The following is a 14,119-nucleotide window of genomic DNA, read 5'->3' as shown; positions in this document are numbered from 1 at the left end:
CGTCTGTGCAAAAAGGGGGGCGGGCCAAGGTGTTCAGTGTTCGGACTGCTGTGGGGAAAAAACTGTTTGTGAAGCGTGTGTGTCTGGTTAGAATGGACCTGTAGCGACCTGAGGGCATGTGCTGGAATAAGTGGTGTGCTGGGTGAGAGGGGTCGTTGACTATTTTACCAGAGCGGGTGACTGTGCGTGAGGTGTAGATGGAGTCCAGAGAGGGGAGGGGGCAGCCAATTATTTTGGAGGCTGTCTTGATGATGCGTTGGAGTTTGTGTTTGGTGTGTTTATCAGTGGAACCATACCAGACTGTGATGGATGAGGTGAGGATGCTTTGAATTATGGCGGTGTAGAATTGGACCAGCAGGTGTTGTTGGACTCTGTACTTCCTCAGTTGCCTGAGGAAGTACAGGCACTGCTGGGCCTTTTTGATGATGGCAGTGGTGTTAATGTCCCATTTGAGTTTATTGCTGATGTGGGTGCCGAGGAACTTGAATGAATCAGTTAGGGTTATGGGTTGGTCTGAGATGGTTATTGGGAGTATGGGTGTTTTTTTTTAAGTCCTGAAGTCTATGGCAATTTCCATTGTTTTGGAGGTGTTGAGCAGGAGGTTGTTGGATGAGCACCACCTCACTGCTCTGTCCACCTCCTGCCGGTAAATGGACTCGTCGTTGTTGGAGATGAGGCCCAGGATGGTGGTGTCGTCGGCGTATTTGAAGGCCTTGACTGAGCTGTCCAGGGGGGTGAATTGGTTAGTGTAGAGCAGTGTTTCTCAAAGTGGGGGGCGCGCCCCTGGGGCAGAGGCATGACAGGGGGGGCCTTGAGATTTATAAAAAAAATAAAATAAAAAATGTTTTTAATTTTTTTTTTACTTTTTTTTTTGATTACAGAAAATGATCACTAAAGTGCTATCTGTTGCAGCTGCACTGTTCTCCATGAAAATACCATTTCTCAAAATCTGAAAAACATTATTTAATAAAACACAGAAAAGGATCACCAAGTTACTCTGGATAAAAAAAAACTTTACAGACAACATTGAGACAAAGCTTCCTGACACATCTCCATCCAAACTCTTGGAAGAACTATTTGAAATCTCATCTGATACCACCTGGAGAGCTAGTTTCAGAGTGTGGTGCTGAGTACCAAGTATCTCATGATGCAGCAGTTAAGGTGTTGATACCATTCAGCACCACATACAGTATCTGTGTGAAGCTGGCTTTTCATCCATGACAGCTCTGAAAACAAAATATAGGGCCAAGTTGAGCCTTGAGGATGACATGCGTGTTGCCTTGTCAAAGACTGACAGCAATAAAGACTGTTTGCGTATTTCCTATGTTCGCTTTGTAAATTCCCAGTCACTGAGTGAAGATCTGCTGTTTTGCAAATATGTCAAAAACAGAGCAACAGCTGATGAGCTCTTCAAAATGATTGACAGTTACCTGACAGAACATGGACTGAAATGGGAGAACTGTGTGGGCTTTTGCTCTGACGGTGTGCAGGCCATGGCAGGGAAAAGGAGGGGGCTACAGGCGCTCATCAAGGGGGTCTCGCCAAACGCGCAATGGACGCACTGTAAATTCACAGAGGCGCTAGCGTCAAGACAGCTTAGCCCTGAGCTGAATGAGGTTGTGACAGAAGTTATAAACGTGGTAAATTTCATCAAAACCCGACCCCTGAAAGCGCGCCTGTTCTCTGTGCTGTGTGAGGAGATGGGAGCTGACCATTCTGCAGTGCTGTTTCACAGCGAGGCAAGGTGGCTCTCGCGAGGGAATGTGTTGTCGCGAGTCTTTGAACTACGAGAGGAGATTCGGGTGTTCTTGGAGGAGGAGAGCATGCAAGAAGCTGCAAGCAAGTTCAATTATGAACAATTTCTGATGAAACTGGCCTATCACAGCGATGTCTTTGGAAAGCTGAATGAATTAAACCTTCAGCTTCAAGGTATGTTGATATTTTTTGTCTTCTAGTATCTGTCAAGTCTACTCTAAACTAGAGTAGACTAGTGTCTGTCTGTTTGTCACTAAATGTAATATGAATTGATTACAAAAGGACCCCAATTGAAACAAGCCATTGGCTTTCTTGGGTTTTTTAATCCTATTTAGTTGACCTTGTACTTACTGTCATGTGATTCTTTTCTGCAAACATCTAAATAAAGTATTCTATTCAATTAAATTCAAGACAAAGATAAATACCTACCTGAGCTGGCAAACAAGATCACTGCATTCAGTGGAAAGCTGGAGATGTGGGGCAGGCGCCTTGATGAACAACAGACTGATGCCTTTGAGAACCTGACTGAGTTTGCTGAAAGCAGTGTTTCTCAAGTCACCACAGTGATCCCCTGTCTCAGGCAGCACATCTCTTCCCTGAGAGGATTTCCCCCCTAACAACAGTGCTCAGTATGACTGGGTGGTGGATCCATTCAATGCAGCAGGTTGGTATTTTAGGTTATTGACTGACTAATTATGACATTTGTGCTGTAGGCTACATACATTTGATTTATGTTGTACATTATATAATAATAATAATAATAATAATAATAATAATAATAATAATAATAATAATAATAATAATAATAATAATAATAATAATAATAATAATAATAATAATAATAATAATAATAATAATAATATGCTACTATCTAGCTGGAATGGATTGTTGTAAAACTGAAACGTGTTGTGTTTAATTTGCAATTAATTACAAATAAAGTATCTCTCTATCTACCTGCTGATTTCAGCTCTGCTGAAGAGGAGCAACTCATCGAAATTACCTCTGACTCCACCCTGAGGCTGAGGTTTACAGCTTAGACACTGAGTGAATTCTGGCTTGGTGTGGAGAGGGAGCATCCACTCATAGGGCAGAGGGCTGTGGGCATCCTTCTTCCCTTCGCCACATCCTATCTCTGTGAGATTGGATTTTCAGCTGTTGCTTCACTGAAGACAAAGCACATGTCTAAGCTCAACATTGAGCATGACTTGAGAGTGGCAGTATCAAGCCTGCAACCTCGTTTTGAAAAGATGTGCAGTGCAAAACAGGCTCATTGCAGCCACTAATGCTGTGATGACTCACATCATTTACTTACATTTTCTCTTTTTTTGCACAAATTGCAAAGTTCTTTCACAAGTTTTTTCACACGTTTTTCACAAAGTTTTCTATCTTTTTTTTTTTTTTTAAAGCAGTGTCCTTGAATTGTATTGCAATGTCACAAGATGTCTCTATTTTTGAAAAAGCAGTCTTGAGTGTCAATTGAATAGTATTGCAATGTTACAAGATGTCTATATTTTTTTAAAAAGCACAGTCTTTGAGTGTGTATTGGACTGTATTGTTATGTTGTTGCACAATTGCACAGTTGTAAAGTGGTTGCACAATTTGAAAGGTCACGATATTGGTGTTATTTCAATTTATTACATGGCGTTTTCACATTCGCCGAAATGCTTGCTTGTGATTGGTCAACAGCCCCCCGACAGCGGTCATTATTTTTCAATAATGACGCTGTTTTTTCAATAATGACCGCTGTGCGCAGCTGTTCGCAATCAAGCCCACTCAGTGCAATTAGACACTGCCGGTGTTCTGCTGCCGGCGATGACAGGGGGCGGAGCGACGAGCGGAGCCAGAACGCAGCCAGAACCAGTGTTGCGAGTCGATGTAAAATGAATTAGGTATATTGTTAGTAAGTTAGCCATGTAATAAGCGGGATAATGTATAGCTATACTCGGTCATTGTCGCAAAATAATTGACCTTCACTGACGTTTAAAACACCTCGCCGAAGCGGCTCGGTATTTTAAACTCTGTGTCGGTCAATTATTTTGCGACAATGACCTCGTAGCTATACATTATCCCTTACACATTTAAACATGGCCATTTCATGACTATTTTGTTGGGGCGAGGGGGGGGGGGGGGGCCAAAATATTTTGGTCCGCCAAAGGGGGGCCTGACAGAAAAAGTTTGAGAAGCACTGGTGTAGAGGGAGAAGAGCCAAGGGGAAAGGACGGCAGTCAATTCTGACCGAAAACATCATAGGTGTGTCACTGTTGAATAAATCACTCAAAATATGTATTATACATGAAGTCAAGGTTCGGTACGGGTTTTCGGTACAGTGGGGGAAAGTTTGGCTTTCCATGTTCCACTCAGGGGCGATGTAGTGTGCAGCAACTAATTGTACTTGTAGGGCTGTCAACAAATATTCTATATTGAATTTCATAATCGACTTGTAAAAAAAGTAAAAAATAATAATAATTAGTTAGTTAGTGGTTAACATACCGTTGTATTCGTCCGGTACACTACACAGCCATTCGGTACGGTACACACTGAAACGGTTCGGTTCGGTACGGATACGTGTACCTTTACACCCCTAATTTATATCATTGCCGCAAGAGAAAGTGAGAGGTTCCTGTAACTTAGAGTAAATTGTTTTGTCTGGAAGGTGTGTGTGTGTCTGTGTGAGAGTGTGTGTGTGTGTGTGTGTGTGTGTGTGTGTGTGTGTGTGTGTGTGTGTGTGTGTGTGTGTGTGTGTGTGTGTGTGTGTGTGTGTGTGTGTGTGTGTGTGTGTGTGTGTGTGTGTGTGTGTGTGTGTGTTCCATCTGCAGGATGAACATAATATACTCATACCCATTAATTTCCTATGGCGGTCAATTCTGACCGAAAACATCATAGGTGTGTCACTGTTGAATAAATCACTCAAAATGCAATGCAAGTGGTCATCAATTGTATATGTTCAGAGGCCTAGTGTGGAGGATAACATAAGGTCTTAAGGCAATTGGATGAAAAACACAATATGTATGATTACAAACGAAGTCACTCGGTCAGATTTGACCGGAAACGCAAGAGAAGGGTTTGTCTCAGGTGGTAGAGGCGCTGCTTCGCCTTTTTTACGACTGAGTCTATAATAATAATAATAATAATACATTTTATTTGGAGGCGCCTTTCAAAACACCCAAGGTCGCCTTACAGGGCATAAGAACAGAACAACCAAGATTAAAACAATGATCTTGGCAAAAGTGTCAGTGGAATTAAAAACAAGACAAACAATGTAAACGTATGAAATATAAAACAGTGGCACACAGGGTGCAGTTATAGTGAGTATGCCCAGTAAGCAAGGCAGTTAAAAGACAAGGTTAAGAAAAGAATAAGATAAACAACAAGAAGTATAAAAAACAGTGAAGTTAAAATAACAGACAAACAAACAGCAGGGGGTATTGGGCAGTGATGGAGGTTATAGTGAATATGCGAGTTTGAACAGATGGGTTTTCAATTGTGATCTGAATGATGAGAGTGAGTCTGACTGTCGGATGTGTGGGGGCAGGGAGTTCCAGAGTCTGGGAGCTGAGCAGCTGAACGCTCGGGCACCCATGGTACTGAGGCGTGAGCTGGGGATGGATAAGAGTCCAGTAGAGGATGAGCGGAGGGTGCGGGAGGGGGTGTAATCTTGGAGGAGGTCAGTGATGTAGGTGGGGGCTAGATTGTGGAGGGCTTTGAAGGTGAGTAAGAGGTTTTTGAAATCAATCCGGTAGTGCACAGGGAGCCAGTGTAGTTGAATGAGGAAGGGGGTGATGTGGTGGGATGAGTTTGTGCGGGTGATAATCATAGCAGCAGAGTTTTGGATGATTTGGAGTCTGTTGATGACTATGTGTGTTGTCCATGTCAGGTCCTCTGAGATGTGGACCCCCAGGTACTTAAAGCTGCTCACCCTGTCCACGGTACCCCCGTTTATCCACAGTGGTGTGTGTGTAGGGATGGGTATCGTTAGGATTTTATCGATACTACTCCTCTTATCGATACTGCTTAACGGTTCGGTACTTTATCGATACTCTTATCGGTTCTTTTAGATAATTATTATTTACATTTTTGTTATACATTTATTATTTGAACGGCTTAAGGCTATATCTGTACTTGATGTTTGTTTGTTGTGTTGCATATTTGAAATAAACTTCAATCAAATCAAACCCCCCCTCTTAAAAACAAAAACCTGTGTTTAACCTAGCCATCTATAAAACATCATGCTAAAACTGTGAAACAAATGTCCTACTCCCCTAAAGAAAGAAATACATAGCAAACATGACTCAGTTATCCAATAGTCCTGCTGCTTTTTATTATGTTAAAATCTTTTAGGTAATAAGACTAAAAGACTACAATATGACTACAACGATTTCATGACGGCTTCCTGTCCTCGCGTTTCCATTTCCGGTTTAACGTTACATTTTCAACAACAGATTGCTGCTAATTAAACACTTCATGGAAACGGAGTAACGTTAACGTTATGTCGAGTTCATACGTCGTGTAGTGTAGTATGAACTCGACATAACGTTAACGTTAGTCCGTTTCAAGTGTTGCTGCCACCGTTGCATCGCAGATGGATGGTACACTCTGTTAGCTCAATAGCTAATCCGCTCCATTGCGTCGCAGATGGATGGTGAATGAATGAAAACTTTATTAACAGATTGCAGAATGGCTACAATACAGTACGGCTCAATACACACAATTGTTAAGGGGATGCAGACCAGAGAAAGACTTTTGTCTTGTTTACATCAGGGTCCCCCATTTTCAATTCATAGTGGTACACTCTGTTAGCTCCGTAGCTAATCCGCTCCAAGACTACCGATAGCAGTACCGATACGTCGGAGTTTTTACCATATCAGGAGCCACTCAGATGCTCCGCGAGCCAACTGCACTGTCCGATATCCAGAGCAAATAGCACTCTGTGAGCCAACAGTGCTGCCAGATATCAGATGCAAATTGCACACCGTATATGCGTGTTTGCACTAGTATATCATTCGCGCAATATCTTTAGTGAATAGGTCGCAAAGAGAGCAAATAGTGGGTGCAAAACACACGCATTTAAGGGTGCTATTAGCGGGCGCAATCCATTCTTTGTGAATTCGCCCCTATGTTGGCAGACCTGAAGATGTCCACACTTGGCACCAATGTGCATTCACACGCTACAAAGTGACGTGATGACCCTTCCTTCTTTTATAGTTTCCTTGGTTGTACCTAATTGTCAGCATAGACCTTTTCAGTGACATGTTTGCTGTGCTGCAAACAAGCAGCGGAGACGGTTGATCTTCTGTTGCAGTGTTTGCTCACACCAACACCTCACAGGGGATTAAATAAATGTCATTCTAGAATACTGCTTTATGTTTGTGTCTATCATCGAGTTGAAATAGTCTATAGGAACCTAGACCTATTGTATGTCTTATATCGCTTAGCAACGTGGGAACCATTTGTTGTTGGAGGAGGACCAAAGAAAACATTTGGTCTTTTGTTCCGACCTTACGTTTGAAAGGGTATATAGAAAACATTGTATGAAAATCAATAACACATTCGAGGTCATACTATATTATATGATGGTTTACTGGCACTGCCGTGCTGATCTACAGAACTCAGCTCAGGGCCTCGTTCTTACGACTGCAGCACACCAGTGCCAATAACCGGGATACGGCACTCCCTCTCACGCGTAATGGCTTAAAGCAGGGGTCTCAAACTAAATTTACTTGGGGGCCGCTGGAGGTAGAGTCTGGGTGAGGCTGGGCTGCTTTTTTTTTTGGAAAATCAACTCTGCCTCTCTTTGTTGACTACAACAAGCAATGCTGTTTGTTATTTAAGATGAGGTCGGACTCGGCACTGACAGATTTGTGTTCATTGTGCTGCTTTTATAAAGCCTCAAATGACGGCTTATAATATTTCATGAAAGCAAAAGCAAAGTGTGTTGTTTGTCTAAGATTTAAAAAGGTTTAAACTTTACAGCACTGACAAAGTTGAACAAAGTGCTGTACAAGTCCCACAACATAAAAAAAAAAAAGAAAGAAAAAAAAATTACGTTTAAAATAGGGGGCCGTAGGGGGCCGCAAAATATCATCCAGCGGGCCGCAATTGGCCCGCGGGCCGCGAGTTTGAGACCCCTGGCTTAAAGGAACACGCCAACATTTTGTGAAATTAGTTTATTGTCTTCTCCAGAGAGAGACATACGAGTTTCCTCTCTGTGTGTTCAGTAGAAAGCGAACTGGCTGCATGTTAGCCTAGCTTAGCACAATGAATGGAAGTAGACATGACCGGTTAGCTGGACAATGCCTAGGCTAACCGGTCATATCCGTGTGGGCGTGTTCCTTTAAATCAACGCTACAGGATGTTGTTGGCCTCCAGTTGTAAAGCACACTCCTGATTGGTGCATTGTCCGAGTGTCATACATTAAGTGGGTAGGGCAGCGGCATGCCAAGTCCTTAGTGGATACCCCAACAGGTCCACGGAGGACGCCATAGCCCATGTGCTGCACACAGCAGCATCACACCTGGACAAGAGGCAGGGGAACTATGTGAGAATGCTATTCATCGACTACAGCTCGGCATTCAATACCGGGCCTAACAAAAATAATGGTTGGTTTCAGGTTGCCGACCGACCCTGCCGATTTAGGTGCGACCCAATATATTTTATGAGTTTTAAAAAAAAATTATATATAAAAAAAAAAAAAAAAAAATCCGATTTTTTTTTTTTTTTTTTTTTTTTTAGAATAAAGTTTCATAGAAATCTTAGTCAAACATTTAGTATTATGGATATTAAACATGCTGGCAGAGTACATGCATCCATGTTGTTGTGAACATTTTAATTAAATAAAGAAATTCCCTATCCATAGTCGCCGTGGGAAAGAATAAAATAAAAAAATAAAATAAAATAAATTCCCTACCTACCCATGGCCAAACTGACAACCAACCTGAAACCAACTATTATTTTTGTTAGGCCCCATAGTCCCCTCCATACTCATAGCCAAGCTCAGGGACCTGGGCTTGAACTATGACCTCTGCCAGTGGGTCTTGTACTTCCTGACGGGCAGACCCCAGGTGGTGAGAGCAGGCAACTGCACCTCCTCATCCATCACCCTCAACATAGGGGCCCCCCAGGGCTGTGTTCTGAGTCCCCTCCTCTACTCCCTGTACACACACGACTGTGTGGCTCAGCGGAGTAGCAATACAATCATCAAATTTGCTGACGACACAGTGGTGGTGGGCCTGATCTCTGCCAACGACGAGAGGGCCTACCTGGAAGAGGTCAAGGTCCTGGCGGGATGGTGCCAGGAAAACAGCCTCTCCCTGAACGTCAGCAAAACAAAGGAGATGATTGTGGACTTCAGGAGGTCGGGGGTCAAGGACTACAGCCCCCTCAGCATCGACGGGGCACCGGTTGAGAGAGTCAACAGCTTTAAGTACCTCGGAGCCTACATATCCGAGGACTTGACATGGACCACACACATTGACAGTGTTGTGAAGAAGGCACGACAACGCCTCTACTTCCTCAGGCGCCTAAGGAAGTTCCAAGTCAGTCAGAAGATCCTTAAGAACTTCTACTCATGTACAATAGAGAGCATCCTGACTGGCAACATCACCTCCTGGTTTGGGAATAGCACCGCACAAGACCGTAGCAGACTACAAAGAGTGACACGTTCAGCCGAACGCACAATTGGAGGGGGGCTCCCCACCCTCCAGAACATTTACAACAAGCGTTGCAGGGGCAAGGCTAAGAGAATCATTAAAGACTCCAGTCACCCGAACAACTGCCTCTTTGAACTGCTGCGGTCAGGCAAGCGATACCGGAGTCTCAAGACGAGCACAGAAAGACTCAGAAGAAGCTTCTATCCCCAGGCCATCAGGCTGCTCAACAAACAATGAACACTACACAACAACAACCATCAAACGCACATAGCACACACATCCACACGCACACACTCACTTTAAACAAACACACTGTAGCACCCACTCCACACACTTTATAGCACACACCCACTTTAAACAAACACACTGTAGCACCCACTCCCCACACTTTATATTTATTGATGAAGGATTGCACTACAACTCGTACACCTTACTGTAAATTGTACCTAAATTGTACCTCATCCCATTTCTGCTTGCACTATATAGTACTGTACATTAGTACACTGCATAGTATTGTATATTATATGGTAACTCAGTTACGTCTATTCTGCATCGAACATTGTACATATGTCTATACTGAACACTGTGACCTCATTTTCTACTTCTAAATTACATGCTATACTATGTTATTTGATACTATCTTGTCTAGCACAGTCTCTGGAGCGTAACAGTAAGAAGCATTTTGTATGAAAGTATTCTGTACTTCTGTATGACAACTATTAAAGAAACTTGAAACTTGATAACTCATTTGATGTTATTTTATTTCTTCTTTTTTTATGTTAATAAATGCTATGTAAACCAGTATCTATAAAATGTGTACCCTTCAGTTGGGCACAAAAGTTATTGTAAATATGCATTGCATATGCATCTTTCATTAATTTCCTGTGTGAAACAATACATTAGTACCAAAATTTAGCCCTGGTCAAATCTTGCTGATGCTCCCTGGCCTACAGTGGAGTCTGTGTAAGTCGTGGGACAGTGTGTCATGTGTTGTTGTGTTGGCTCTGTACTCTAGACACATTGGATTTTAAATAGAACAATGACTATGGGGCTAAAGTGCAGCCTTCCAGCTTTAATTCAAGGGTGTTTACATTGATATTGGGTGAACCATGTGGGGATTGCAATGCACATAGCCCTTTTTATACATTAGTGCCCCCATTTTAGGAGACCAAAAGTAATTTGATGAATTAATAAAGTTGTCATATTTATTATTTTGCTGCAAATATTTTGCAACCCTTAAGCGGTCATTTGTGAAATAATCTTGTCTTTCCTGCTAGCAACGCAGAGACCAATGCCCCTCGATACATTGAATGGGACTTAATTGGATTTTAGGTGTACAGTGCTCAAACACAGTATGGATATGTAGTTGTTATGGGTGTTGTTTTGTCCGTGAAGATTCAAAAGAATATATAAATAATCACCCACCTGCCATTATAAATTAAAGTACAGATAGGTGCTTTGTGTCGATGACTCTTTAATGCTCAGTTTTACTGTGGAGGTCAGTGGAGAATTCGGACAGATCACCTGTCATGACCGATGACTCATGACTCATGGGTAAACCAAACCATTTCTTACAGTAGAACATGGGGGGGGGGGTGTCTCTGAAACAGGAGCTGCTGGTTAAATAAGAATGAGTGGATCTGTGGTGACAACTGGTGAACAGCTCGCAGGCCAAGCAGGGTCTTGAGTGAATAGGAGACGGTGATGTCTTCACCAGCAGGTGCTCCATCGATGGGACTCTCTGTGGACCTCCTCTCCCCTCCTCCCGCTCTGTATAACAGAGCTAACTGCTCCAATCAATGGACACCCAGATTGGCAGATAAAGCCATCAGCTGACGAGCTCCATTTGGGACCCAGCGGTCATGATCAATATAGTTGAAGCCTCAGCTTCTATGAAACGGTAGGACGGCCGAATCAAAATCTCCTGAAATGTCACATAAAATCTCACGTGTAGGACTGGAAGATAATTCAATATGATTATTTAAGCGCAAGCACTTTATTAACGGAAGTTTCTCACTAAATTTGATTTTAAATATTTAAAGGAATTTTATTTGGAAATTGCAGTTTTGGCTTTATGTCACACGTTACATGATTATTATGGCCTTAGTTTCTTCCATATGGCCCAGCCCTATGTCGGTGCTGACTGCTCTTGGCTTTTGGATCCAGGGCGATATACAGTACGTAGCGCTATAAAACATAGAGTTATTGTAAGGAAGACTCGAGAGTGCTACAGGTTTCCAAGGGGACCAAAGATGTCCAACCACAGTATGAAGATCTACAAACAAGTGTAGCGACAATGAGCTGCTGCCCGTGAACCTGGATTTAATTCATTGTCCATTTTGGTCTTAATCAGGTTGGGATTCTTCTCCATCCTGTTCCCACCCGGGTGGAAAGGAATCCCAACCCGAGCGTGACATAAGAACAAAATGGCCACCGTGTGAATATCGTCAATGGCCACTCCCCCTTTTAAACCAGATTCAAGGACCATTTTATTGTCCGAATGAACATAATAGCGTGAAATAAATAACTGACAAACTGACAACACTTGGTAAATGTTGATCACACAGGCACTGTGAAGATGACCATCTTGGTCTTCTTCACAGGCATCACGATCTCCTGCCACACAACACAGACTGCACTGTGGAAGTCGGCTCAGGGCCTATTGTGCTGCTCCTGCTCAACGGGTCCTCTGGGGGCCGTAACATTTTTCATACCAACCATCTATCACTGGGGTGCGTGGAGGGCCAGGAAGCACAGGACACAGATGGAGAAATAAGACAGAGAGAGACACACACAGATAGATGTACAGAGATAGATATGTACAGAGACAGATGTACAGAGAGAGAGAGAGAGAGAGAAATGTACAGAAAGAGATGTACAGAGAGAGAGATGTACAGAGAGAGAGAGAGAGAGATGTACAGAGAGAGAGAGAGATGTAGAGAGAGATGTACAGAGATAGATATGTACAGAGACAGATGTACAGAGAGAGAGAGATAGAGAGAAATGTACAGAAAGAGATGTACAGAGAGAGAGATGTACAGAGAGAGAGAGAGAGAGAGAGAGAGAGAGATGTAGAGAGAGATGTACAGAGAGAGAGAGAGAGAGAGAGAGATGTACAGAGAGAGCGGGAGGGAGGGATGGAGAGAGACACAGAGAGAGAGAATAGCACAGAATAGTCACATCTGATAAAGCCTCACCCTCATCTCCTCCTCTGCTCACTTACTTATAGGCCTAGTGATTAAGATTCTCCCAGCTCTGCAGCTTAAAGAGGTTCAAATCCCCGTACAGTATGGTCGTAATTAAAGAGGGACAGGGCTGGCAATCTAGGACTGTGTGGAGGCTTCTGGCCGGCTGGTGAAGTAAGGAGGGGTTGGCGGCGTGGGGGAGGGTGGGGTGATGCAGGGAAGGAGTCACAGAGAGAGACAGGAAGAGAGGAAGACCCAAATACGGCTGGGCCTGGTTGGGAAGAAACCAAACAAATAGAATCTCCGAAGAGATTTCGATCTGACGCTCCACACACACACACACACACACACACACACACACACACAAGTGCATCAGGAAAACTGCCATTTCCTTTTGTTTTGAAGGAAAGAAAGCCAATGCCGTGGTTGGTGGATGAGACCGCTCCCAAACAGGGCTGGGGTGTAATTTGCTTGGTGACGGGGTGGGGTTTAAAGGCAAAGATAATCTCGGACCTCAAAGCGAATCAACAAAACCACCATGACCTTTGATCACAAAACCAAAAAAATTCTCTGCTATGTATAGTCTCCCCCCCCCCCCCCCTATTTTTTTCTTTGGGAGGGCGTCTTGTCTCAGTGGGCAATGATTAGAAAGCGGTCGGTTGTATCTATGGTTGGTCTTGAGTTGCCACCCTTTCCTCAGATTGGGGGCTCAGTCTGCCAGCTCCAGCCAGCCTGTCTCCCTGCGTGCGTCTGTCTGTCTGTCTGTCTGTCTGTCTGTCTGTCTGTCTGTCTGTCTGTCTGTCTGTCTGTCTGTCTGTCTGTCTGTCTGTCTGTCTGTCTGTCTGTCTGTCTGTCTGTCTGTCTGTCTGTCTGTCTGTCTGTCTGTCTGTCTGTCTGTCCGTCTGTCCGTCTGTCTGTCTGTCCGTCCGTCTGTCTGCATGGCTACTCGAGTCAGCCATTGGCCTGCATGATGGATCACTTGAACTGAAAGAGCGTGGCCATGTTTCCACCACGCCTGCGAGGCCTGATGCCTCCCTTCACTCCCCCGTGTCTCCGTGGCACCCTGTCCACCCTGTCCACCCAGCATGGTGTCTCTACGTCTGGGCTCTTCATCCTTCATGACCTCTCTTTCCCTTTCTCACACACAGTCTCCATCTCTCCCTCTGTCACACACTTCTCTCTCTCCCTCTTCCTCTCTCTCTCCTCTCTCACTATCTCTCTCTCCCTATCTCTCTCTCTCACCATCTCTCTCCCTCTCTCTCTCTTCCTCTCTCTCTCTCTCTCTCTCCCTTGTATGCTGTCCGTCAGCGTGGCCCTATCAAAGGCGGGCCCCCCCACTTTTTTAGGGGGCTCATTAATCATCCTGTGTAGGACAGGAGGCCCCCTTAATCCAGCCCATCCCCCTCCCTCCCTCCCTCCCTCCCTACACACACACACCCCCACACAGGCCCGAGCACAGCCCTCCGCCCCTATATCCCCCACGGTGTTATCAGGTTTCAGTGGCTGTAACTGTAGCACAATAAACAGTGGGGT

At 44.0% G+C, this 14,119-nt stretch overlaps 1 protein-coding gene across 1 annotated transcript in view; it reads right to left on the bottom strand.

Annotated features, from left to right (window-relative positions):
- LOC311247096 (AT-rich interactive domain-containing protein 3B) overlaps window positions 1-14,119 on the bottom strand; it is a gene marked incomplete at its 3' end in the record, with an annotated part of 129,297 nt that overhangs the window by 40,525 nt on the left and 74,653 nt on the right. The gene's annotated exons all lie outside the window — the stretch shown is intronic.

This window comes from Notolepis coatsorum (assembly GCF_963971535.1).
Source record: "Notolepis coatsorum genome assembly, chromosome: 20".
NCBI lineage: Eukaryota > Metazoa > Chordata > Actinopteri > Aulopiformes > Paralepididae > Notolepis > Notolepis coatsorum.
Note: the sequence above shows the minus strand (reverse complement) of the source record. Positions and strands in the feature narration are given on the sequence as shown.